Here is a 23923-nt window from a genome sequence, read left to right as displayed (position 1 = left end):
TAAACCTAACCATACAGATACTCAAACTCAGAGTAAATGGACCATTTATTAACAACAATTAAAAGGAGACTGTTGGCCAGGCACGGTGGCTCACACTTGTAATCCTAGTACTTTGGGAGGCCGAGGTAGGTGGATCATCTGAGATCAGGAGTTCGAGATCAGCTTTGCCAACACGCTGAAACCCCTTCTCTACTAAATTTACAAAAATTAGCCAGGCATGGTGGAGGGTGCCTGTAGTCCCAGCTACTCGGGAGGCTGAGGCAGAAGAATCACTTGCACCTGGGAGGCAGAGGTTGCAGTGAGGCGAGATCATGCCACTGCATTCCAGCCTGGGTGGCAGAGCGAGACTCTGAATGAATGAATGAATGAATGAATGAATGAATGAATGAATGAATGAAGGCTGTCAGCCTAAATAAAAATGCAAGACCTAACTATGTGCTAACTGTAAGAAAAGCATTGCAAATATATACACAGATTGACCGAAAGTAAAAGGATGGGAAAAAATGCACTATACAAATATTATGGTAAGAAAGCTACGACAGTTATATTTTTGTTAAAGTAGCCTAGGGGATGGCAAATAATATCAAGATAAAGTGGGATCAGTCATTATAAAAGACTGAATTTACTGAGAAGACATAACAATCCTAAATAGCATGTACCTAAAAACAGAACTTCAAAATATACAAGGCAAAACTGGTAGAACCAAATCTTTGTCTTTTCAAAGACACAAAACATTCACCACAATAGACTGTATGCCTTACCACAAATCCTAAATTCTGAAATGCTGAAAAAGACTGAAATCCTATAGAGTATGTTCTCTAACCATATGGAATTAAATTAGTAACAATAAAATATCTACAGGAAATTAAACATCACACTTTTATAATCCATAAGCCAAAAAAGACATTAAAAGAGAAACTAGAAAATATTCAAACTGAATGGTAGTACACAATATGTCATTTTGTGAGCTGCAATTAAAGCACTACTCAAAGGAAAACTCAGATATTCACAGTATAAACAAAAAGACAAGCCTACATTTACCTCCCTCATTATTTAATTTGAAGTGTTTCATAGACCTAAATGTCAAACAAAGCTATAAACTTCCAGAATAAAATTTAAGAAAATATTAGTGACCTTAGGTTTAGAGACAATTCCTTAGACAGGCTATAAAGATCATTAACTCAAAAAGAAAAAAAAAGACTACATAAAAATTACGTTTTTGCTCTCTGAAAAACACTGTTAAGAATGATAAGGCAAGCCACAAACTACAAGAACATATTTGCAAAACATGTAATTTTCAAAACCTGTTATAAAGGACTCATATTCAGAAACATAAAGAACTCACAATTTAACAATAAATAACCTAATATTTTTAATGAGCAAAAGATTTGAACAGACACTTCACCAAAGATATATAAACGACAAATAAGCACATGAAAAGATAATCATCATTAATCGTCTGGAAATTACAAACTAAAACCATGATGATGTATCACTACAGACCCACTAGAATGATTTAAGTTAGTAAGACTGACAATAACAAACATCAACAAGGATTTGGAGCCCTGGAATTCTCATGCATTGCCAGTAGGAACGCAAAATAGGAAGTTTCTTTAAAAACTATAAACAGACTTACTCTACAATCCTGCAATTTCTACTCCTGAATTTTTAACCAAGAGAAATGAAAATATATATCCATACAAAGATCTATGTTGCAAATATTCAGAAGAGCTTTATTCATAATAGCCGAAAACTGGGCCGGCACAGTGGCTCACGCCTGTAATCCCAGCACTTTGGGAGGCACGAGAGGGCGGGTCAAGAGATCAAGACCATCCTGACTAACACAGTGAAACCCCATCTCTACTAAAAATACAAAAAAATTAGCCAGACATGGTGGCATGAACCTGTAGTCCCAGCTACTCAGGCGGATGAGGCAGCAAAATCACTTGAACCTCGGAGGCGGAGGTTGCAATTAGCCAAAATCATGCCACTGCACTCCAGCATGGGCGATAGAGTGAGACTCTATCTCAAAAAAAAGCCAAAAACTAGAAACAACCCCAATATCCATTAACTAGTCAATAAAGGAATTGTGGAATATCCATTCAATGGACTATACTACTTAGCAATTAAATGAAATAACTACTACTTTTAACAACATTGATAAACCTCAAAATATTATGCTAAAATGAAAGAGAAGAAGCACAAAATAGTACATCCTGTATGATTTCATTTATATTACATCCTAGAAAAAGGGCAAATTTTGTGTAAATAATACCTCTCTAAGGCTGATTTTTTTAATCACGTGGCAGCAAAAAAATCAAAGGTATACATATGTGCTCTGGGTAAGACAAGTATTTTTCCTAAATCTTAAGTTATAGTAGAGCTCTGAGAAGTTAATGACTTGCCCCAAATTAGTAACTAGTAGAAACATGTTTTGGGATATAGATCACTTTACTGTAAATATAAACTTGGAATGTAAGCTTTAGGGATGACCAAGAAGATCTGTGTAACTAAGACCCTTTGTTTTCTTTCTTTTTCCTTTTTTTTTTTTTTTTTTTTTGAGACAGGGGTCTTGCTTTTACCCAGGATAGAGTACAGTGGTACAATCATGGGTCACTGTTGCCTTGATGTCCTGGGCTCAAGCAATTCTCCCACCTCAGCTTCCTGAGTAGCTGGAACTACAGATGAGCACAACCACAGCTGGATAATTTTTTTTTTTTTTTTTTTTTTGGTAGAGACAGGGGTCTCACTATGTTGCCCAGGCTGATCTCAAACTCCAAGCTTCAAGCAATTCTCTCGCCTCAGCCTCCCAGAATGATGAGATTACAGGTATGAGCCACTGTGCCTGGCCAATTAAGACCCTTTCGATGGAGCTCCAGGAACTATGTTTAACTCACAGTTAAGTATTTAAGGAAGTTTCAATTTACATAGGCAAGCCAGCTAAAACAGTTTAGGCCAAATGTTGGATGATGTAGCATAGACATCACAAATACTTAGCTGACCACAATCTTGGCCAATGGTCAAGTTTATTTTGGGACTGAAATATTTAAAAGTCCTTCATATTCTCTTGCAGCTCCTACACATTAATCCTATTAAACAAAGACTTCCAATTCTGAAACTTTTTGGTACTCACCTTTCATTCTCACCTAATGCATTACCTCCAAGTAATTCAGGTGGTAAAGAACCCGATTTTCAAAGGCAACATAATGATAACAGCTTTTTAAAAGGCAAGACAAGGCAAGGCCGGGCTTGGTGGCTCATGCCTGCAATCCTAGCACTTTGGGAGGCTGACTTAGGAGGATCCCTTGAGCCCAGGAGTTCTAGACCAGCCTGGGCAATGTAGCAAGACCCTGTCTCTACTAAAAATTTAAAAATTAGCCTGGCACAGTGGCACACATGTATAATCCCAGCTACTTGGGAGGATGAAGCAGAAGGATCCTTTGAGCCCAGGAGTTTGAGACGGCAGTGAGCTATGATCATGCCACTAACACTCCAGCATGGGTGACAAAGCAAGACCTCGTTATTCATTTCTTCATTCATTCATAAACATAAACAAAAAAAAGACAAGAAAACTGCTCTTAATACCTAATTAACCATATCAATTTTAACCTTAGCATAAAGAACACAAATTAAGACTTTTTGTCATCTCTACCATCAATTCATTTTGCACAAGTGGGCAATCCATGGAACCTAAAGCAATTACTACAAGGTCACTAATGCTTACTACACAGACCTCACCTCTTCATTTCCTCTTGTCTGTCTTTCCACCCAGTGTTTCTCCCCCTTTCTGACCATTTTATAGGTTATTATAGATACTCTGTAAGAAAACAGTAAAGAGGATATGTATGCCTAATCTGTGACAGTACTGACTTTATATCTTTGCTATTGTAATTATTATGGTGATAAGCTCTTTAAGGAAAACTTCTACACTGTGTAAGTGTAAATAATGGGAAAGGAATACTGATTCATTCTATATCCATTATAAACACTTTTCCCTCTAAGCCATTGATAAATGGAAGACACGTTACTATTTTCACTCTACTGATTCTGAATATTATCTCATATACAAACCAAGTGTACCTATGTATATTAATATTTACCCTGAGATTAAAGTCCAAAGTATTTTTAAATACTTTGCCCATTGGAGAAATAGTCAGACTAACGTTAAATATACTGGTCAAAATTCTCAGTTGTAAGTAAAAAAAAAAAAAAAAATCCCAAATCAAGCTAATTTAAACAAAATTTAAAAAAAAAAACAAAAAACTTTTTTTTTGAGACAGTCTCACTGTCACCCAGGCTAGAGTACAGTAGTGTGATCATGACTCACTATAAGCTTCACCTTCCAGCCTCAAGGGACCCTCCCATGTCAGCATCCCAAGTATCTGGGACTACGGGTGTGTGCTTCCACATCTGGCTAATTTTTTATTTTTTGTACAGACAAGTCTCCCTATGTTACCTACACTGGTCTCCTACTTCTGGGCTCAAGCAATCCTCCTTGCCTCAGCCTCCCAAAGTGCTGTGATTACAGGTGTGAGCCACCACACCCAGCCCAAATATCAGAATTTGTTGGCTCACAGGATAATCAGATGGTGCATAGAAACAAAGAAAAAAACTTCAAGACCAGGGCCTCAAAGGCTCAGTGCTATAGGATCCATCTCTACCTCATGCTCCTCTTTACTTGTTTGGCCTCATTCTGGCTTCATTCTCTTCCACTGCAGGCAGACCTCCTGCCTGGGGTGGGGCAGACAGTCTCAGCTTCACAAGTCCAGAAGAAAATTTGCTCCCGTCATTTGTATACCAATACCTATGACAAATGCCTACTGTCGAATTACCAATCTGTAGTGCCAATCAGTACTATAGGACAAGGGGGATAGTTACAAAATTCCCTAGGCCTGGTACACATGTTCAACCCTTAAGCTGCCAGAAAATGGATATCCTACCGAGGGATCTAATAAACTAAAAGTAATGATTTGCCACTATCTACAAGTTAATTTATTTTATTTAATGAATAAAATGCCAGAATCTCAAAAACAAGAAATCCACAGAATGCTCTATTCCTTTTACAAGTATAATTAAGTGTTGAAAGTAGATCCCTAATGTCCAAAAAAATATGATTGAAGGATACAACTTAGGAATTATCAATAATCCAACAAAATGTAAAAATTAAGAAAATCTAACCCCTGACACTGAACCACTAACTTACAATTACAGAAAATCCTGTCACACATGCTCTGGTTTCTCTTCATAACAAATCTTTTTGCCTTTCATTAAAGATTTCCATGGAGAGTTAACAGTTGTGAATTGGTGACCAAATTTTTTGAGGCCTTCTTAGGCCTCAAATTTTTTGAGGCCTTTCTTTATAAGAAAGAAAAAAAAAAGTCTTGGATGGGCACGGTGGCTCATGCCTGTAATCCCAGCACTTTGAGAAGCCATGGTGAAACCCTGTCTCTATTAAAAATACAAAAAATTAGCTGGGTGTGGTGGCACGTGCCTATAATCCCAGCTACTTGGGAGGCAAGAGAATTGCTTGAACCCAGGAGGCAGAGGTTGCAATGAGCCAAGATCACGCCACTGCATTCCAGCCTGGTAACAGAGCGAGAGAGATTCCATCTCAAAAAAAAAAAGTCTTAACAGGGGAAAAAAAAGTTAATTAAATGGGCTTATAGATACGACAGTTTAGCAAGAAAGAGAGCAATCTCATTCCAAAAATTTAATTGTTGGGGAGAGATAGCATGGGGAGAAATGCCAGATATAGGTGAAGAGGAGGAAGGCAGCAAATCACACTGCCACATGTGTACCTATGCAACAATCTTGCATGTTCTTCACATGTACCCCGAAACCTAAAATGCAATAAAAAAATATAATAAGGGCAATAAATAAATAAATAAAAATTTACTCAATAACAGCACAAATCTGAAACCAAAGTGTGAGACTCCTACTGTTGGTTATTGCATAGACACCACAGTAATGGCTAAAATTCATATGGCACTCACAGAGCTAACTATCCTTGAAAAAAATACTTCTTTTCTCAAGAGGTTTAAGTGGAAAGGAATATGAAATTTCTTAACCTATGTATGTTCTAAATTACTTTGTTTCAGGAATAATAATTCTGAAACAACTGTTAAATAAAAACCAGCAACCCCCAAAACTGCTGATCCATCACTTAGTCTAACTGATCAGTTTGCTACCAACTACAGTGTTTACCTTTACAGTAACACTTGTAGTCCCATAGAAGCTGTTTTGTTCTACATAACTGCACTAGATTCGGATGTACATTCAGAATTTAATTTAAACGATGACCTACATTCAGTGGTGTGTGGGTACCTATAAAACACAGAAAAGGGCCTACTTTCTACTAACTTCTTTTAAGCTCAATCTGAGGCAAAATGATACTCTGTTTTTAACAAGTAACAAATTTATGTTTATAATAAAGAATTACATACAGGGTGATATGTATTATTCCTTAATACAAAGTTCTGTGACATGCTTAGAGGTACTGTTTATTAAAAATTTATAAAGAAGCCGGGCGCGGTGGCTCAAGCCTGTAATCCCAGCACTTTGGGAGGCCGAGGCGGGTGGATCACGAGGTCAAGAGATCGAGACCATCCTGGTCAACATGGTGAAACCCCGTCTCTACTAAAAATACAAAAACATTAGCTGGGCATGGTGGCGCGTGCCTGTAATCCCAGCTACTCAGGAGGCTGAGGCAGGAGAATTGCCTGAACCCAGGAGGCGGAGGTTGTGGTGAGCCGAGATCGCGCCATTGCACGCCAGGGTAACAAAAGAGAAACACACTCCCTCAAAAAAAAAAAAAAAAAGAAAAAAAAATTTATAAAGATGAAGAGATACAAATAATGGAGTGGAGAAGTCCAGGTCCTTGCTTATAATTTTAACAGCCAACACGTATAGCGTACTCTAAGTGCTTCACCATTTATTAGTCATTAATCTTACAACAATTCTACAAAGTAGGTAATATTATTATCCTCATTTTAAAAAGAGGGAAACTAAAGAGCAGAGAGATAAGGTAACTTGCCCAAGTCATAAAGCTAGCTAGTAAATAATTTACAGATGCAAGTTTAAACCATATAAGAAATTAAGTAAGAACAACACATACATAGCAAATACAAAAACAAGAGAAAACTCAACGTACTCAATCTCAAAAAGGCAGAAAAGCAATATAAATTAAGAAACTAATTTTTTTTTTCTCTCAGTACTATGAAACCAGGTCTATATCCTTGGAGGTGGGCGAGTAGGGTAGATAATCTGTGTTCTCAAATTATACAAAAATCTCAAAAAAAGTAACATATTTCTTGTGGGCTGGGCTCAGTAAGCCCAGGAGTTTTAGAGCAGCCTGGGCAATACAGCAATACCCAGTCTCTACAAGAAATAAAAAATCAGCTGAGCATGGTGGAGGCTAAATTGGGAAGATGGCTTAAGCCTGGGAAGAATGTGGGAGCTTAGAAGGCTGAAGCTGCAGTTAAGCCATGACTGTGCCAATGCACTCCAGCCTGGGCAACAAGGTAAGAACTTGTCTCAAAAAAAGAAAATTAACATATTTCTTAAATAAATAAAAGTACTCTTAACTTTTCGGAAGCATACTCTGGAGAAAACGTGTATTAAATGAATGATAGCACTTTGGAAACTAACTTTTCATTCCTAAATGTGCTTTAAAGAATACAGCAAATGGCTAAAAGCAATCCTCCATAAAGTTATCATGTTTAGTACTTTTTACTGAGAAATACAAAGTTCTACAATAATCAAAATGAGTCAATCTATCACAGTGGTATATATAGTCACTTAGCCTTATCTCTGGAAAATATTTTCAGATTATGTAGATGTTTTATCTCTCAGATAACCTTCAACATGAAAAAGGCATTTTCCTGCTATTTCTGCAAGGGCCAATAATTAAAGTAATTTGTGGTACTGATTAAAGAAGATTAATTTGCCACCTAGAACAACTTATAGCTATGAAATTCAATTTAGAAACAGAGCTGCAATCACTCTAATCCACCAAAACAATCAAGAGTTACTCTCTCTTTCAGAGTACTGAAGCAAGTCTACTTTCATTCTATTTTTACTCCTAAAGTGTACAATGCTAGTAGGCAAAAGGTCTGTTCCTCAAAACTGAACTGATTCTGGTCTTGCTTTGGTATCTTCTGGTCTGTTCTAGTAGGAAGCAGTAGCTACAGTGTCTGACATGAACATGATACTTGTGCTTACTATGTATATTCCCTTAGCTCTAGAAAACTGATATGGCATTGAGCTTCTTGAGTTACCCCTTAAGTCACTCATTATAAGGCTATTTCTCATCCAGGTCTGTAGAAGGAAAGCTCCCACCATGGTTACTCCCATTCTGAATCCTCAACTTGTTCCCACCCCCAAGTTTTACAAGTTTGTTAGGGGAAAAAAAAAAAAAAAAAATCTTACTTGCATCCGACTATGGAAGTTCTTCCTACCTATATACCATTACTCCTAGGAGGTACAAGCAAGATCTCTTCTTGATTTCTTGGCTGCCTTTTACTGATGTAATCATAGCATGAAGCTTTGAAATGTGAGATCCTGAGACCGGTCGCTCCTTTCAAAGTGTCTATCATTACTCCTTAGTGAGTCAGTTTCTGGACTGCTGCCAGTGTGCTCTTTGTTGGCTTTATCATGAAACCATATTCCTGTAGAGCTGGAATGGTGACCAAAACACTGCATTTCAAAAGACTCCTTCAAAATGTGTATCAAAAAAGATACAGATACATAATCCAAGCAATCCACTCACTAGTTTCAGTAAGAGAGGGAATGAATAATACAAAGGAAGTTAAGTAGCTATCATGTTAAAAGATTCTCTTATATGCAAGTATCCAAAAATATCCTGTAAAATCACCTGATAATTTTCTTTAAGTAGATTTTATGCAAATGAGTACTTTTAAAATTTTTTATGCCCTTGAGGAAAGAAAACTCAACTTTTCTGTCTCAGATAAGAACTCTGAAATAAAAGCTTGAGACACTCGAGGATTCTGTGAAGGTCCATCAACTATCACTGAAGGGGAAAAACATCTACTCTTTAGTAAGTACCTTTAGTAAAGAGTTTTAGAGAAATCCATCAATAAAAAATTTTATAATTTTTAGGGGTTGTTTTTTTGTGACCAAGTCTCACTCTGTAAAGCCAGGCTGGAGTGCAGTGGCGCGATCTCGGCTCACTACAACCTCCACTTCCTGGATTTAAGCAATTCTCCTGCCTCACTCAGCTTCCCAAGTACTGGGATTACAGGCGCATGCCACCATGCCCTGCTAGTTTTTGTGTTTTTAGTAGAGATGAGGTTTCACCACGTTGGCCGGGCTGGTCTCGAACTCCTGGCCTCAAGTGATCCACCCACCTCTGTCTCCCAAAGTGCTGAGAATACAGGTATAAGCCACTATACCGGCCAAATTTTTGATTTTTATAAGGTGAAACAACATTGAAAATGGAGAAAGAGGGAGTGGATGTAGGGCAACTCAAGCTCCTAGCACTGAATACAGTAATGGAGAGTAATAATGCTTTCAGGGTATAAAAAGTGAAACAGGCCAGGCATGGTAGCTAACACCTGTAATCCCAGCACTTCAGGAGGCTGAGGCAGACGGATCAGTTGAGGTCAGGAGTTCAAGACCAGCCTGGTCAATGTGGTGAAACCCCATCTCTACCAAAAATACCAAAGTTAGCTAGGCATGGTGGCAGGCACCTGTAATCCCAGCTACTAGGGAGGCTGAGGCAGGAGAATCACTTGAACCTGGGAGGCAGAGGTTGCAGTGAGCCAAAACTGCATCACTGTACTCCAGCCTGGGCAACAAAGAGAGACTCTGTCTCAAAATAAAATATAATAAATAAAAGTGAGACAAATATATTCATGCATGGTACTGGTCTCTAGAAGACACAGTTTTTCCCATAAACTTTAAAAATAAATTTGGCACAGTGGTACGCAATCGCACCAAGTCCCAACTACCTGCGAGGCTGAGATGGGAGGCCTGCTTGATCCAAGGAGTTAATGGCCAGCCTAGAAAACACAGTGAGAACCCCATCTCAAAAACAAAACAAAAAAATGTCTTCCTGAGCAAATGCTCTGAATGAATCTAGACCTTTAGACACTCAGAACTTGCTTGACATTTATCAGTAAAAGGATATGTAATGACTTTGAAAAAAAGCTAACATATAACAGCTAACATATAACAGGTTAACAGGTTTACGAAACTTGTCATAATTTAAAATATGCTTTTGCAAGTGTTTAGTGAACAAATTTAAAATATGCACCAAAACCCCGAAAATTGTTTTAATATCCAAAAAGAAGCTGTAAAAATACAATAAAAGATTCAGTTAAAAACACTGAATACATGAAATACATAATTCTACATAACAGCTATTAAAGACAAGGTATTCCCCAATAAGTAAATTAAAACAACTTCATTTAATTTAGAATGCTTGAAAGAACATTACCTTATACCAAGGAAATACCTTATCCAAAGGAAAGGACTCAAGCACCAAATGATATAACCCGGTAACTTATACTTCTGAATTCCCTAGCACGCACTTAAGACTTACACACATGGTAAATGAGCTCAACTATGAAATTTTATCAACTATGAAATTTTCATAGTATCAACTACTATGTATCAACTATGATACAAGTATCAACTATGAAACTTCAAGAAGAGGGACCGCAGTTTTATTTACACAGTTGTCCTTTGAAAGGGGTTTGATGTGCAGATTTCTTTTAATCAAATGTGGATGGAAAAAGTATTCTCAAGATGTGAAACCCACATATACAGCAGGCCAAGGGCTGGCTTTTCACATAGGCAGATTCCACAGGGGCAACTGGAGGACTTAAGTATGCCCAGATTTTGGTATATAGGGGCCCTGAAACCCATCCCCCAAATATACCAAGGATCTACTGCACTAGGATATACACTGATTTTCTATATTAGTCTCTGTATAATCACCAAAAATGAAAAATGTAAAGCTTCTTACTCCATTCTGATGTAACAATAGCTCTAAGAACCATAATAGAGGATAGCACATTGGTATGTTTAAATCTTGTTAGAATGTAAATTTCCACAAGCCATGTGTGATGATTGATTAAAAAGTTTTCCTCCAACACTAGTCCTACTCAACCCTGTCCTAAAACTCCAACTGCCTAACATACTTATACCTTAATTGTCTAACTGCTTCCTTATTTAGAACCAAGACACACACACAAACATACCCCTCTCAACATTGTCCAACTTCCTGCTAAAAACAACTCCCCTTGCTACTTATTTTATCATCTTTGAATATGTTGGCTTCTTACATTTATTGCCTTTCAACTCTTAACACAGATCCTCAGGGCAAAGAGGATGTGTAACTGTTGCGTTGTTATCGCTGTAATAACAGTAGCAACAACCACAATTAGCGAAAATGGAGTGCTTACTATTGGTTATCTAATATTATAAGCACTTGCTGAATTCTCACAAGGGCCCTAAGAGGTATTATTGTTATCCCCATTTGAAGCCCGAGACTCAGAGTAGTTAAAGAACTTGCCCAAGATCATAGATAGGTAAGTGGCAGAACCACAGTTCAAACCCAAGCCTGAGCTCTTATTCACCACAGTAAACTGCAGTAGTGGAAACAGCATCCAACTTGATGTGTGGACTCATGTACTATTTCAGCTACTCACTAGCAGTGCAACCTCAGATAGGTCCTGACAGCTATGAAACACAATTTACTTACTTGTAAAGTAGGAGTAACAATATAGCCTACCGTGCCTACTTCACAAGGTAGCAATGAAGATTAAGTGTACAACTGATAAAGCTAATTAAAATTATATTTGTATTACTAATCCCACAGTTGCTACCTCCATACTCCCATGGTGTTAATTTTGGCAGCCCTATCCTGGAATTCTAGACTTGGATCAGTAACATTGCTGTTATGGTTAAAGGAAAGAGCTATATAGGGGTCTTGTTCATATCAGGCAGCCACATATAGAAGACCAACTTGTTAACCTGCAATCCCCATTACTGGCAAGACTAGGCAGGTATTTCCAGGCAGGTATTTAAATGTGAAATAGCCAAAAATAATGATAGCCTACAAATGAGATACCTATTCACCAAATGACCGTATTTCAAGTGTAATATCCCTTGGTTCCAAACACAATATTCAGTTTTCTGAATATTCAACCTCAGAAGAAACATATATTAATGAGAAAAGCTCTGTAGTTCTAAGTACCTCTGTATACCTAGCACCTCAATCATTTATTTAAACTGAGGGCTTAAACTAAGATTCCAGACTACACAAAAGAAATGGCTAGGTGAGGTGGCTCACACCTTTAATCCCAGCACACTGGGAGACTGAGGCAGGCGGAACTCTTGAGCCCAAGAGTTCAAGACCAGCTTGGGAGACATGACAAAACCCCATCTCTACAAAAAAAAAAAAAAAAAAAATTTGCCAGGCAAGATGGCACATTCCTATAGTGTCCCAGATACCCAGGAGGCTAAGTTGGGAGGATTACCTGAGCGCAGGAGGTTGAGGTTGCAGTGAGCCATGATTTGCACCACTGCACTCCAGCCTGGGTGACAGAGTAAGACCCTGTCTCAAAAAAACAAAAAAAAAAAGAAAGAAAGAAAATCAAAAACACTACTGTTCTCTGAAACGTCAAACCACCTATGGCCTCTGTAGTCCTCGGGGTTAGAATTGGAACCTCAAAAAATTAACTTGCAAAAATTGTCTGCAATCTCTTTCGTTTCTTTTGAGATGAAGTCTCACTCTGTCACCCAGGCTGGAGAGCACTGGCGCAATCTCAGCTCACTACAGCCTCTGCCTCCTGAGTTCAAGTAATTCTCATGCCTCAGCTTCCAAGTAGCTAGGATTACAAGCACATGACATCACACCCAGATAATTTTTGTGTTTTTAGTAGAGACAGGTTTCACCATGTTGCCCAGGCTGGCCTCGAACTCCTGACCTCAAGTAATCTGCCCTCCTCGGTCTCCCAAAATGCTGGGATTACAGGCATGAGCCACCTCATCCAGCCTGCAATCTCTTTTCTAAGGTAAAAAAGTCTCATCTATTTCTCTTGGCCTCATATTGCTGCAAAAAGAAAGCTCACTACCACAACAAAGAAGATAATTTATTCAAGTAGCTAATCAACCTAAGTTTTATGTCTTGTTCACATGAAACTCTGGTTAACAATATTAATACCTCCAGCCATCTTGGGGGAGGGGAGAGAAGGAAAAAAAGGAACTCTGTAATGCTAAAATCTTTTCCTAATATGTTTTACTTATGAAATTTCATAACCAATTACATAACCATCCTATTACTTGGAGGAACAAAAAAGTCAATGATTCACAATTTAAAAGCAACTAAAAACATAAAATATAAAATTATGCACTAAGGAGTTTTATATATAAATTTACCCATTAAATAAGTATGTGTGCATACTTCTTTAATTTAAAAAAATTCTAATGGCTTACAGTTTATACTACAAGATTATTTACACAAACAGATTAGTCTCATTCCAGAGTAGGCTTTTCTGGGGACGAAGTTTACTAAGCAATTTACAACGTTCTGTGAAAATAACCACCTTTTTCAGGTTCTGTAGTAAAGTTATAAAACTTCTAGGCACCAGCTAAGCGCGGTGGCTCATGCCTGTAATCCAAGCACTTTGGAGGCCAAGGTGGGCGGATCACCTGAGGTCGGGAGTTCAAGACCAGCCTGACCAACACGGTGAAACCCCATCTTTAAAAAATAAATAAATAAAAATAAAAATAAACTTCTAGGTACCATATTTTTTAAACCATATAAAAAGTACATAGGCACGTGTGTATGTATGTACATATGAATGCTTTTATGGCAGTTTTATTTATAATTACCAAAAACTGGAAATAACCAAATGAACTGGGGAATGAATACAGAAACTGTTGTATATCCATACACTGGAATACCACTAAGCAACAAAAAGTAATTACTGATACATAAAAACATGGATGAATCTCAAAATACATTAGGTTTAATAACAGACGTCAGTCTCAATAGGCCATATACTGAGCCAAGCAGGAGGATCCCTTGAGATGAGGAGCTTGAGGCCAGCATAGACAACAAAACAAGACCTCCCATTTCTATTAAACAAAAATTAAAACAAAGAGGCTAAATACTGAGTGATTTTGTTTACATGGACTTCTGAAAAAAAAAAAAAAAAACAGAAAATACAGATCAGTGGTTGCCAGAGGCTAAAGGTGAAGAAATGGGCTGACTATAGAAAGGGTCATGAGGAAATTTTTTTGAGGAACTACTCTATATCTTGATTATCATGGTGGTTGCACAACTAGAAGTATTTCCCAACCTCACAGGACCATACTCAAATATACCTTAACAAAAATAATTTTCAACCATACATGATAGAATCTTTATTGCTCTAATACCAAGACCAAATGCTGCTTAAACCACTGATGCCTTGGTCTGATCTGCCTCCAAGTTTGAAAACTCCCTTCCATTAACATTTTGCCTAAAAATTAAACAGTATTTGTAAATTAGTCACAAAATGCTTTAAGATTAAAATACACATATATTTTTAAAGAAAACTACCTAGTGCTTGTATCCAAGTCATTTTTGGAGAAAATAATCTTTGTTAAGAAGGGAATAAAATCCAAGTAATAAATACTGACATCAATCTTTTCCAGGATCACGATGGTCAAAACAAATTAGGAGACTCTTCTTCTAATTTTGGTCCAAAATACCAAATTTTTTACTGCAAAAACTAACAGATTATTATAAAATCTTAACATTTGCCTAAAAGTCTTAAAGTGCTTTCACTTAACTAGGCAGAATAAACAAAAAAGAGCACAAGCTTAGGCCAGACACAATGGCTCACACCTGTAATCCTGGCATTCTGGAGGCCAAGGCAGGCAAATCACTTGAGACCAGCAGTTGGAGACTAGTCTGGGCCATGTAGCAAAACTCCACCTCTTCAAAATACACAAAAAAATTAGCAGGGTGTGGTGGCACACAGCTGCAGTCCCAGCTACTTGGGGGAATGAAGCAGGAGGATGGTTTGAGCCTTGGAAGCAGAGGCTGCAGTGAGCCAAGATTACACCACTCACTCCAGCCTGGGTGAGACCAGAGTGAGACCCTTTCTCAAAAAAAAATTTTTTTAAAGCACAGGTTCAAGATCTCAACCCACCTAGGCAAGTTATTTAACCTAATTTTGCCTCAATTGTCTCATCAGTAAAATTGGAATAATTTCACCACCCTCTGGGAATAGTCCTAGACTATTAAATGAGTTAATACATGTATTATAATAAATCACAGGGTGATAAGTGGCACAGTTAATTAAGCCTCAGTATTAACCTAATATAAATAAATGATATCAATAATCACCAGCTATGTAGTCTTTGTATATCACAATTCTGCTCTGTAAGGTAAATGGCCTAAATTCAATGGTCTAAATAAAGAGCTATTTAGTAGGGCCGGGCGCGGTGGCTCAAGCCTGTAATCCCAGCACTTTGGGAGGCCGAGGCGGGTGGATCACGAGGTCAAGAGATCGAGACCATCCTGGTCAACATGGTGAAACCCCGTCTCTACTAAAAATACAAAAAAATTAGCTGGGCATGGTGGTGCATGCCTGTAATCCCAGCTACTCAGGAGGCTGAGGCAGGAGAATTGCCTGAACCCAGGAGGCGGAGGTTGCGGTGAGCCGAGATCGCGCCATTGCACTCCCGCCTGGGTAACATGAGAGAAACTCCGTCTCAAAAAAAAAAAAAAAAAAAAAAGAGCTATTTAGTAATACTATTCTATATTCCTATTATTTTACCTGAATTCACCTACCTAGTTCAGTTTGCAAAAGAAAGGTTAAGTATTATACTTCTTATATAAAAAAATGTGAGGTCTATATAAGTTAAATGACTTATCCAAAGAAACAGTAATGTGAAGGCAGAGCCAAGATGAGGATTTGGTATTCTGAGATTCCTTAAAACTTTGTCGTCTCCAAAACTTTTAGCCCTCCACCAACTCCTTCCCTCCTAACAAAGATACGGGTATAATGCACCCAAAAAAACTCCAATTTAATAATTTTAAAATTTCATTAAGCTATACATTTGATTTGTGCACTCTTCTGCATGTTTGTTTTGTATCATAATAGAAAGGCTAAATGGCTTATCATTAAGTGTATTCATATATGAAGTGAAGTAGTGGAAAAGTTACATCAAAAGCTAAAAGGAGACAAACTCAGCAGATTATGTTCTTTAAAATTCTGTGAGAGGCAAAAGTTTTTAACTGAGGTATAACATACACACAAAGAAGTGCACACCTCCTAAGTCTACTACTCAATGAATCTCATAAACAGAACACAACCATAAAATCATAACCCAGATCAAGACACAGAACACTACCAGCACACCCACAATCTCCCTTGTCCTCACCACTAAAGATAACCATTATTCTGATTTCCATTCCCATCTGTTAGTTTTGTCTGTTTTTTAAGCTTTACAGAAATGGAGTGCTTGCTTCAGCAGCTAATATACTAAAACTGGAACGACACAAGAAGATTAGCATGGTCCCTGCACAAGGATGACATGCAAATTGGTGAGGCTTTCCATCTTTATTATTACAGCAGTCTGTATTATTTAATATCCAAAAAAAGATCAATATGAAAAATGGGATGAACTAATCAATAATGTGATTGAAGACAACAGCATTATTTGCCTGGGAAACTAAAGACAAAACAACTGGAAAATTATTAAAACTGTTGAAGGAGTCAATTTGCTGCTTATGGAATAAACATATACTGTAATCACAATGACATATACTATATACTATAGAATTAAAATAACATTTCTGGCTGGGCACAGTGGCTCACGCCTGTAATCCCAGCACTCTGGGAGGCCAAAGTGGGAGGATCACTTGAGCTCAGGAATTCAAGACCCGCGAGGGCAACATGGTGAAATTTCCAAAGAATAGGACTAACTCCACATGTAGCATCTACATGTGGACAAGTATGAGTGTTTCCTGATTAAATAACCTAAGTGTCATCTCCATGAATGTATGTATACAACTTTGTTGGATTGAAGGCTCCTCATCTCAACCGTACTGGAGATAAATGTTATAAATGTAAGTAATTCAAGAAAGTCTCATCCAAATTAACTCACGTAAAACAAAAACAAAACAAGAAAAATTTGCCACATCAAGGAAATGTTATAAAGTGTGTAACTATTGTCTTTATCAGTGACTCACTTATAAAGTGGATCTGAACTATAAATTACTACTATTTACTTTCATTTTTTAAAAAAAGGATGTGAGGTATTTTTGTAAATTTTCTTTACCCAAAGGTTCACTGCAACCACAACAAAATCATGTCCTTTGTAGCAACATGCATGCAGCTGGAGATCAGCATCCTAAGCTAATCATTGGGTAAACATGGACGTAAACATGGGAACAATAGATACAGGGAACAGAAAGGAAAGGATGGGAAGAAGTAAGGGTTCAAAACTACCTACTGGGTGCTGGGTATGCATTCTAAAATATATATATTTGAAACAGTAATAAATATATATAGATATTTGTAGGAAGAATACAAGTGCATGGGCTAAAAAGACAAATAACTTTTGCATAATAGTATCTAAGAGGATAACAAAAGGGACTCCAACTGTATACATATTTCAATTTTTTTTTTTTTTTGGAGACAGAAATTTGCTCTTGTTGCCCTGGCTGGAGTACAATGGCATGATTTTCGCTCACGGCAAACTCCGCCTCTTGGGTTTAAGCTATTCTGTTGCATCAGCCTCCCAAATAGCTGGGATCACAGGCACGCACCACCAGGCTGGGCTAATTTTGTATTTTTAGTAAAGATGGGGTTTCTCCATGTTGGTTGGACTGGTCTCAAACTCCCAATGTCAGGTGATCTGCCCACCTTGGCCTCTGAAAGTACTGGGTTTACAGGCATGAGCCACCGCGCCTGGTTGCATATTTTAATTTTTAAAAACAAATACAGGCCAGGTACAGTGGCTCACCCCTGTAATCCCAGCACTTTGTGGAGCCAAGACGGACAGATCACATGAGGTCAGTTCAAGACCAGCCTGGCCAACATGGTGAAACAAAGGTGAAAAAGCTTGATAAGTGGGTGCCTCATGAGCTGACAGAAAATTTTAAAAATCGTTGTTTTGAAGTGTTGTCTTCTCGTTCTTTGTAACGATGACAAACCAGTTTTTGATCGGATTGTGACATGAGACAAAAGTGGATTTTATACGACAACAGTTAAGATCAGCTCAGTGGCTGGACTGAGAAGACGCTCCAAAGCACTTCTCAAAGCCAAACTTGCAACAAAAAGAGGTCATGGTCACTGTTTGGTGGTCTGCTGCCGGTCTGATCCACTACAGCTTTCTGAATCCTGGCAAAACCAATACATCTGAGAAGGATGCTCAGCAAATCGATGAGATGCACGGAAAACTGCAACACCTGCAGCCGGCATTGGTCTACAGAAAGGGCCCAATTCTCCACAACAACACCTGACCCCACATTGCCTGACCCCACATTGCACAACCAACACTTCAAAAGTTGAATGAACTGGGCTACGAAGTTTTGCCTCATTCACCATGTTCAACTGATCTCTCGCCAACCGACTACCACTTTTCCAAGCATCTAGAAAAATTTTTGCAGGGAAAATGCTTCCACAACCAGCAGTATGCATAAAACACTTTCCAAGAGTTCATCAAATTTCAAAGCACAGATTTTTACACTACAGGAATAAACAAACTTATTTCTCGTTGGCAAAAATGTGTTGATTGTAATGGTTCCTATTTTGATTAATAAAGATACGTTTGGGTCTAGTTGAAATAATTTAAATTCGCAATCCAAAACCACGATTAATTTTGCACCAACCTACGTTTATTACCTCAACTGCTCCTCAACTTTTTTTTCATTATATTTTTTTGCTGAGACAGAGTCTCCCTCTGTCACCCAGGCTGGAGTGCAGTGGCACAATCTTGGCTCACTGCAACCTCCGCCTAATGGGTTCAAGCAATTCTCCTACCTCAGCCTCCCGAGTAGCTGGGATTACAGATGCTCTCTACCAAGCCCAGCTAATTTTTGTATTTTTAGTAGAGACAGGGTTTCACCATGTTGGCCAGGCTGATCTCAAACCCCTGACCTCATCTGCCCACCCTGGCCTCCCAAAGTGCTGAGATTATAGGCATGAGCTACCACATCTGGCCTAATCTTACATTTCCTTTTTTTTTAAGAGATGGGGTTTCACCATGTTGGCCAGGCTGGTCTCGAACTCCTGACCTTGAGATCTGCCCGCCTCAGCCTCCCAAAGTGCTGGGATTACAGGCATGAGCCACTGCGCCCAGCTATTCTTACTCTTTAAAAGAATAAAGTAAAGCCAGATAATAACAAATGTCTTAACCCAGAAATCTAACCTTTTTGAATGATATTCTCCATTCACAGAAGCATTTAATGCACTATAAGTGTGCAGTAAACTAACAGCAAAAGCCAACAGGCTCTAATCACTTAAATTCTAGAGGATATATGACATAGCTCTTCCTAAAATATCACCAGATGAGTATACAAACTTAGACTGGCTCAACTCCCAGCTGTATATTAACACCAAAACTCCAATGAGTCTATACTGTCATAATAAAAATCATTTGCCTAAATATCTTCCAATCCATATTAGACGTATTAATATAAACCATATCCCATCTGAGTTGCCACAACTCCACTTGATAGTTAAAACACAGCACAACACACACACAGAGACACAGAACTTGGGAGTTCGAGCTGAGTTCTGTGTTTACAGAGTCCATACAAACTGATTTTTCTTAAGGTGTCCTTCAACATTCTCAATCAGCTTATAAACAGAAAAACTGGATAGCTAAGTCCTCTTGTGTTTAATTGTGATCAAATCCCAGAATGTCTTTAGTCATAGTGGAGTTCACAAGGATAAAGTTCAAATCAGCTTACCTGCCCCATTCCTCCCATACTACTTCCTACAGCTGCCACTCCTCTTGTGAACTGGAGCCAGTTAACCAGCCACTTCCTCAATGGTGATGTGACTTAAACCTTCACAAGACATCCAATGAAATATAAAGACTTAAAATATCAGTTTTTGGCTGAGCATGGTGGCTCACACCTGTAATTCCAGTACTTTGGGAGGTCAACTGATCACCTGAGGTCAGGGGTTCAAGACCAGCCTGGCCAACAAGGTGAAACCCCATCTCTACTAAAAAAACACAAAAAATTAGCCAGCTGTGGTAGCTTGTGCCTGCAATCCCAGCTACTTGGAAGACTGAATATGAGAATCACTTGAACCTGGGAGGCAGAGGCTGCAATGAGCTGAGATCACACCACTGCACTCCAGCCTAGGTTACACAGTGAGACTCCATCTTAAACAATAAAAAATAAAATAAAATACCAGTTTTTCCTACTTATAAAAGTAATACATAGCTTTGTGCAGTGGCAGTATCGTAGCCAATGAGGTTTATCTGAGGTGTGATTATTGCTAATTGAAAAGTAATACATGCTCATTTTAGAAAACTGAGAAACTATAAAAGAATAAGAAGCAAAAAAGTCACATTATCCCACAAGAGAGAAATTAATCACTACTATTATTTCCATTCCTGGCCATCCAGGGTCTCCTCTGTATATAAAAGTATATTAGTTCATTTACCAAACAGGATTTTAAGTACTGTAGAACAAGGGGGAAGTAGCCTACTAGCTTTTTGGAAGACTAATTTTCTTCAGTGTAAAGAAGTTATACTTACTGCTGAGTAGGTCAACCATATGTACAGGAAACTGAAGAGAGTAACAAAGATGAGGGGAATCATACCTGCTCTTTTTCATTCACTGACAGCAAACCATAGAGTCCATGTTTTGGGAACCATTATGTATGCAAAGACCAACTAATGAGTACATTTTCTTTATAAACAGCAGCCCACTAAATAAACAAATACATATATACAAATGTGCATATACATATATACATACAAATATATACACAAATATACAGTCTTGCCATAGGAGTTACACAAACAGTGAAAGGAATGACATTAAGAGTATTTTTTGTCACCACTAAAGTATCTTAAGAGAAAGTAAAGGGATATGTGAAAGGTTAATCTAAAATTCATGACTTCTTCCACAAAAATATTTTCTGTGCACATCAGCTGAAGGAACAATCTAACTATGGAAAAAGTAAGTGTTGGTTTTATAATGCTATAACTTATTTACAGGTGTAAATAAAAATGCAGAAGTTTAAACAGTTAGTCTATAAATATTGACAGTTTACAGTATGTGAAAGTAGCTTATAAGTCATGTTACCTAAGGTAAAAAGGGTATGTGGCCTTTTGTGCAAAGCACTGTATACAGCAATCACCTTCGATATAAATTACCTCACTTCTTTTAAATGGCAAAAAAAAAAAAATCATTCAAGTTGTTTAATATAATCTCTTTTCACACTCTCTAAGATTTTAATATTATCTTTCTCTGCCAATGACCCGTATGAAATAACTGAAACTAATTTCCCCAAAATGGGGGAGAAAAGACTCATTTTTTTCTAATACAAAAGGCCTTGTTTCCTAATTTCATAATTTATGGGGGTTGAGAAGCAGGCAGCCACAAATTAAAAGCAACTTATTCAAATTCAAGAAAAAATTATATTTTAATCTAAGAATCATCATGGAAAGTTTGTTACAGGCTCAGGTTATTCCAAATAGAGTTAGTGACAGGTTAATTGTGTTACTTTTTTTTTTTTTTTGAGACGGAGTTTCGCTCTTGTTGCCCAGGCTGGAGTGCAATGGCGCGATCTCAGCTCACCGCAACCTCCGCCTCCTGGGTTCAGGCAATTCTCCTGCCTCAGCCTCCTGAGTAGCTGGGATTACAGGCACGCACCACCATGCCCAGCTGATTTTTTGTAGTTTTGGTAGAGACAAGGTTTCAGCATGTTGACCAGGATGGTCTCGATCTCTTGACCTCGTGATCCACCGGCCTCAGCCTCCCAAAGTGCTGGGATTACAGGCGTGAGCCACCGCGCCCGGCAACTGTGTTACTTTGAGAGCAAAGGAGAGCAAGTAGCAATTATTCATCCCTTCACTCAGTCTCTAAGACCTAACCTCTTTAAAAACAGAGAGATATATATTACTGCCAAACTGCTTTCCAAAAAACGTAATTTTTAAACATATGCTCTACACAATATTAATTATTCATATTGAAAAGAAATAGACTGCATTGATTCTTATCCTATGATTCACCCTATTCAAATTCAGCCACCTCAACAATGCAAAAAGTATCAAACTGATGCTTTAAATTTATTTTTGCCCTTACTGCAGATATTGCAAATATGACTCTCAAGAGCATGGAACTTTTTTTTTTTTTTTTGAGATGGAGTCTCACTCTGTCAACCAGGCTGGAATGCAGTGGCACGATCCTGGCTCACTGCAACCTCTGTCTCCTGGGTTCAAGCAATTATCCTGCCTCAGCCTCCCAAGTAACTGGGAATACAGGTGCATGCCACCATGCCCAGCCAATATTTTTATATTTTGTTTGTTTTTGAGATGGGGGTTTCTCCATGTTGATCAGGCTGGTCTCAAACTCCCCCTGCTTCCGCCTCCCAAAGTGCTGGGATTACAGGTGTGAGCCACCACACCTGGCCAATTTTTTTGTATTTTAGTTTCAACATGTTAGCCAGGATAGTCTCGATCTCCTGACCTCGTGATCCACCCACCTCAGCCTCCCAAAGTGCATGAGTCACTGCACCCAGCCTAGCATGGGATAGTTTAAAGGCATTCATAATCCAACTAAACTGGGCCATCTGCAAAACTAGTGAAATGCCTAAAAACAAGGATCTATAAATGCCCAATATTAAACCTTAGGAGTCTAAAGCAGTAGCAGCCAAAGCAAGTATAACATACCTCCAGGAGACCGGGCACGGTGGCTTACAACTGTAATCCCAGCACTTTGGGAGGCTGATGCAGGCAGATCACTTGAGGCCAGGAGTTCCAGACCAACCTGGCCAACGTGGCAAAATCCCGTATCTACTAAAAAAATACAAAAATTAGCCAGGTATGATGGCACACACCTGTAATCCCAACTACTTGAGTGGCTGAGGCACAAAAATCACATGAACCCAGAAGATGGAGGTTACAGTGAGCCAAGATTGCACCACTGCACTTCAGCCCGGGTAACAGAGCAAGACTCTTGTCTCAAAAATATATATACATTTTATATATATATGCACACACACACACACACACACACACACACACACACACCTCCAGGAGTACCCAAGATGCCCCAGGGTAAAAAAGGAAAATATCTTAACTTCATTTTTAATTATCATCCTTGTTAATTTTTTGTTTGCATTTTATAAAGTCCACAATAATCAGTTACTATGTTTATTCTTTGCAAATTAAATACCTAAGGATTAAGAATTAATGCTCAAAAGGCCAGGTGCAGTGGCTCATGCCTGTAATCCTAGCACTTTGGGAGACCAAGACGGGCAGATCACAAGGTCAGGAGTCCGACACCAGCCTGGCCAAGATAGTAAAAGCCCATCTCTAGTAAAAATACAAAAAAAATTAGCTGGGCATGGTGGCACGCACCTGTAGTCCCAGCTACTCGGGTGAGGCAGAAGAATCGCCTGAACCCAGGAGGCGGAGATTGCAGTGAGCCAAGATCAAACCACTGCATTCCAGCCTGGGCAACAAAGCGAGACTCCGTCTCAAAAAAAAGAAAAGAAAAAAAAAAATTGATGCTCAATTTTTTTCTATTTCTCTTTTTTCAAAGTAACAACATGAAGTGGTATCAATTTTTTCCTAACTTCATTCTTCCCATCCCATCAGTTTTGCTTTGTTTTTTTTTTAAAGAAACAGTGTCTCGGCCAGGCGCGGTGGCTCACGCCTGTAATCCCAGCACTTTGGGAGGCCGAGGCGGGTGGATCACGAGGTCAAG

General features: G+C 38.4%; 1 protein-coding gene, 1 long non-coding RNA gene, 2 other non-coding genes and 1 pseudogene across 17 annotated transcripts in view; 3 read left to right on the top strand and 2 right to left on the bottom strand.

Moving 5' to 3' along the window:
* MTMR3 (myotubularin related protein 3) overlaps positions 1–23923 on the bottom strand; it is a 130399-nt gene that overhangs the window by 98167 nt on the left and 8309 nt on the right. The gene's annotated exons all lie outside the window — the stretch shown is intronic.
* On the top strand, positions 5227–5337 carry LOC116535668. Its single transcript, XR_004262311.1, has one exon. It is a non-coding gene; the product is annotated as a U5 spliceosomal RNA (small nuclear RNA).
* LOC116535672 lies at positions 16486–16587 on the top strand. Its single transcript, XR_004262315.1, has one exon. It is a non-coding gene; the product is annotated as a U6 spliceosomal RNA (small nuclear RNA).
* LOC116535667 lies at positions 20424–20536 on the top strand (annotated as a pseudogene).
* Positions 23721–23923, bottom strand: part of LOC116535624 — a 1223-nt gene continuing 1020 nt past the window's right edge. Inside the window, exon 2 of the long non-coding RNA XR_004262294.1 lies at positions 23721–23847. This is a non-coding gene — a long non-coding RNA (uncharacterized LOC116535624). The remainder of the gene's footprint in view (positions 23848–23923) is intronic.

Source organism: Sapajus apella, unplaced genomic scaffold, assembly GCF_009761245.1.
Source record: "Sapajus apella isolate SASKATOON/1434 unplaced genomic scaffold, GSC_monkey_1.0 scaffold95, whole genome shotgun sequence".
NCBI lineage: Eukaryota > Metazoa > Chordata > Mammalia > Primates > Cebidae > Sapajus > Sapajus apella.
The sequence above is the reverse complement of the archived record's forward strand: the minus strand, read 5'-3'. Positions and strand labels throughout refer to the sequence as shown.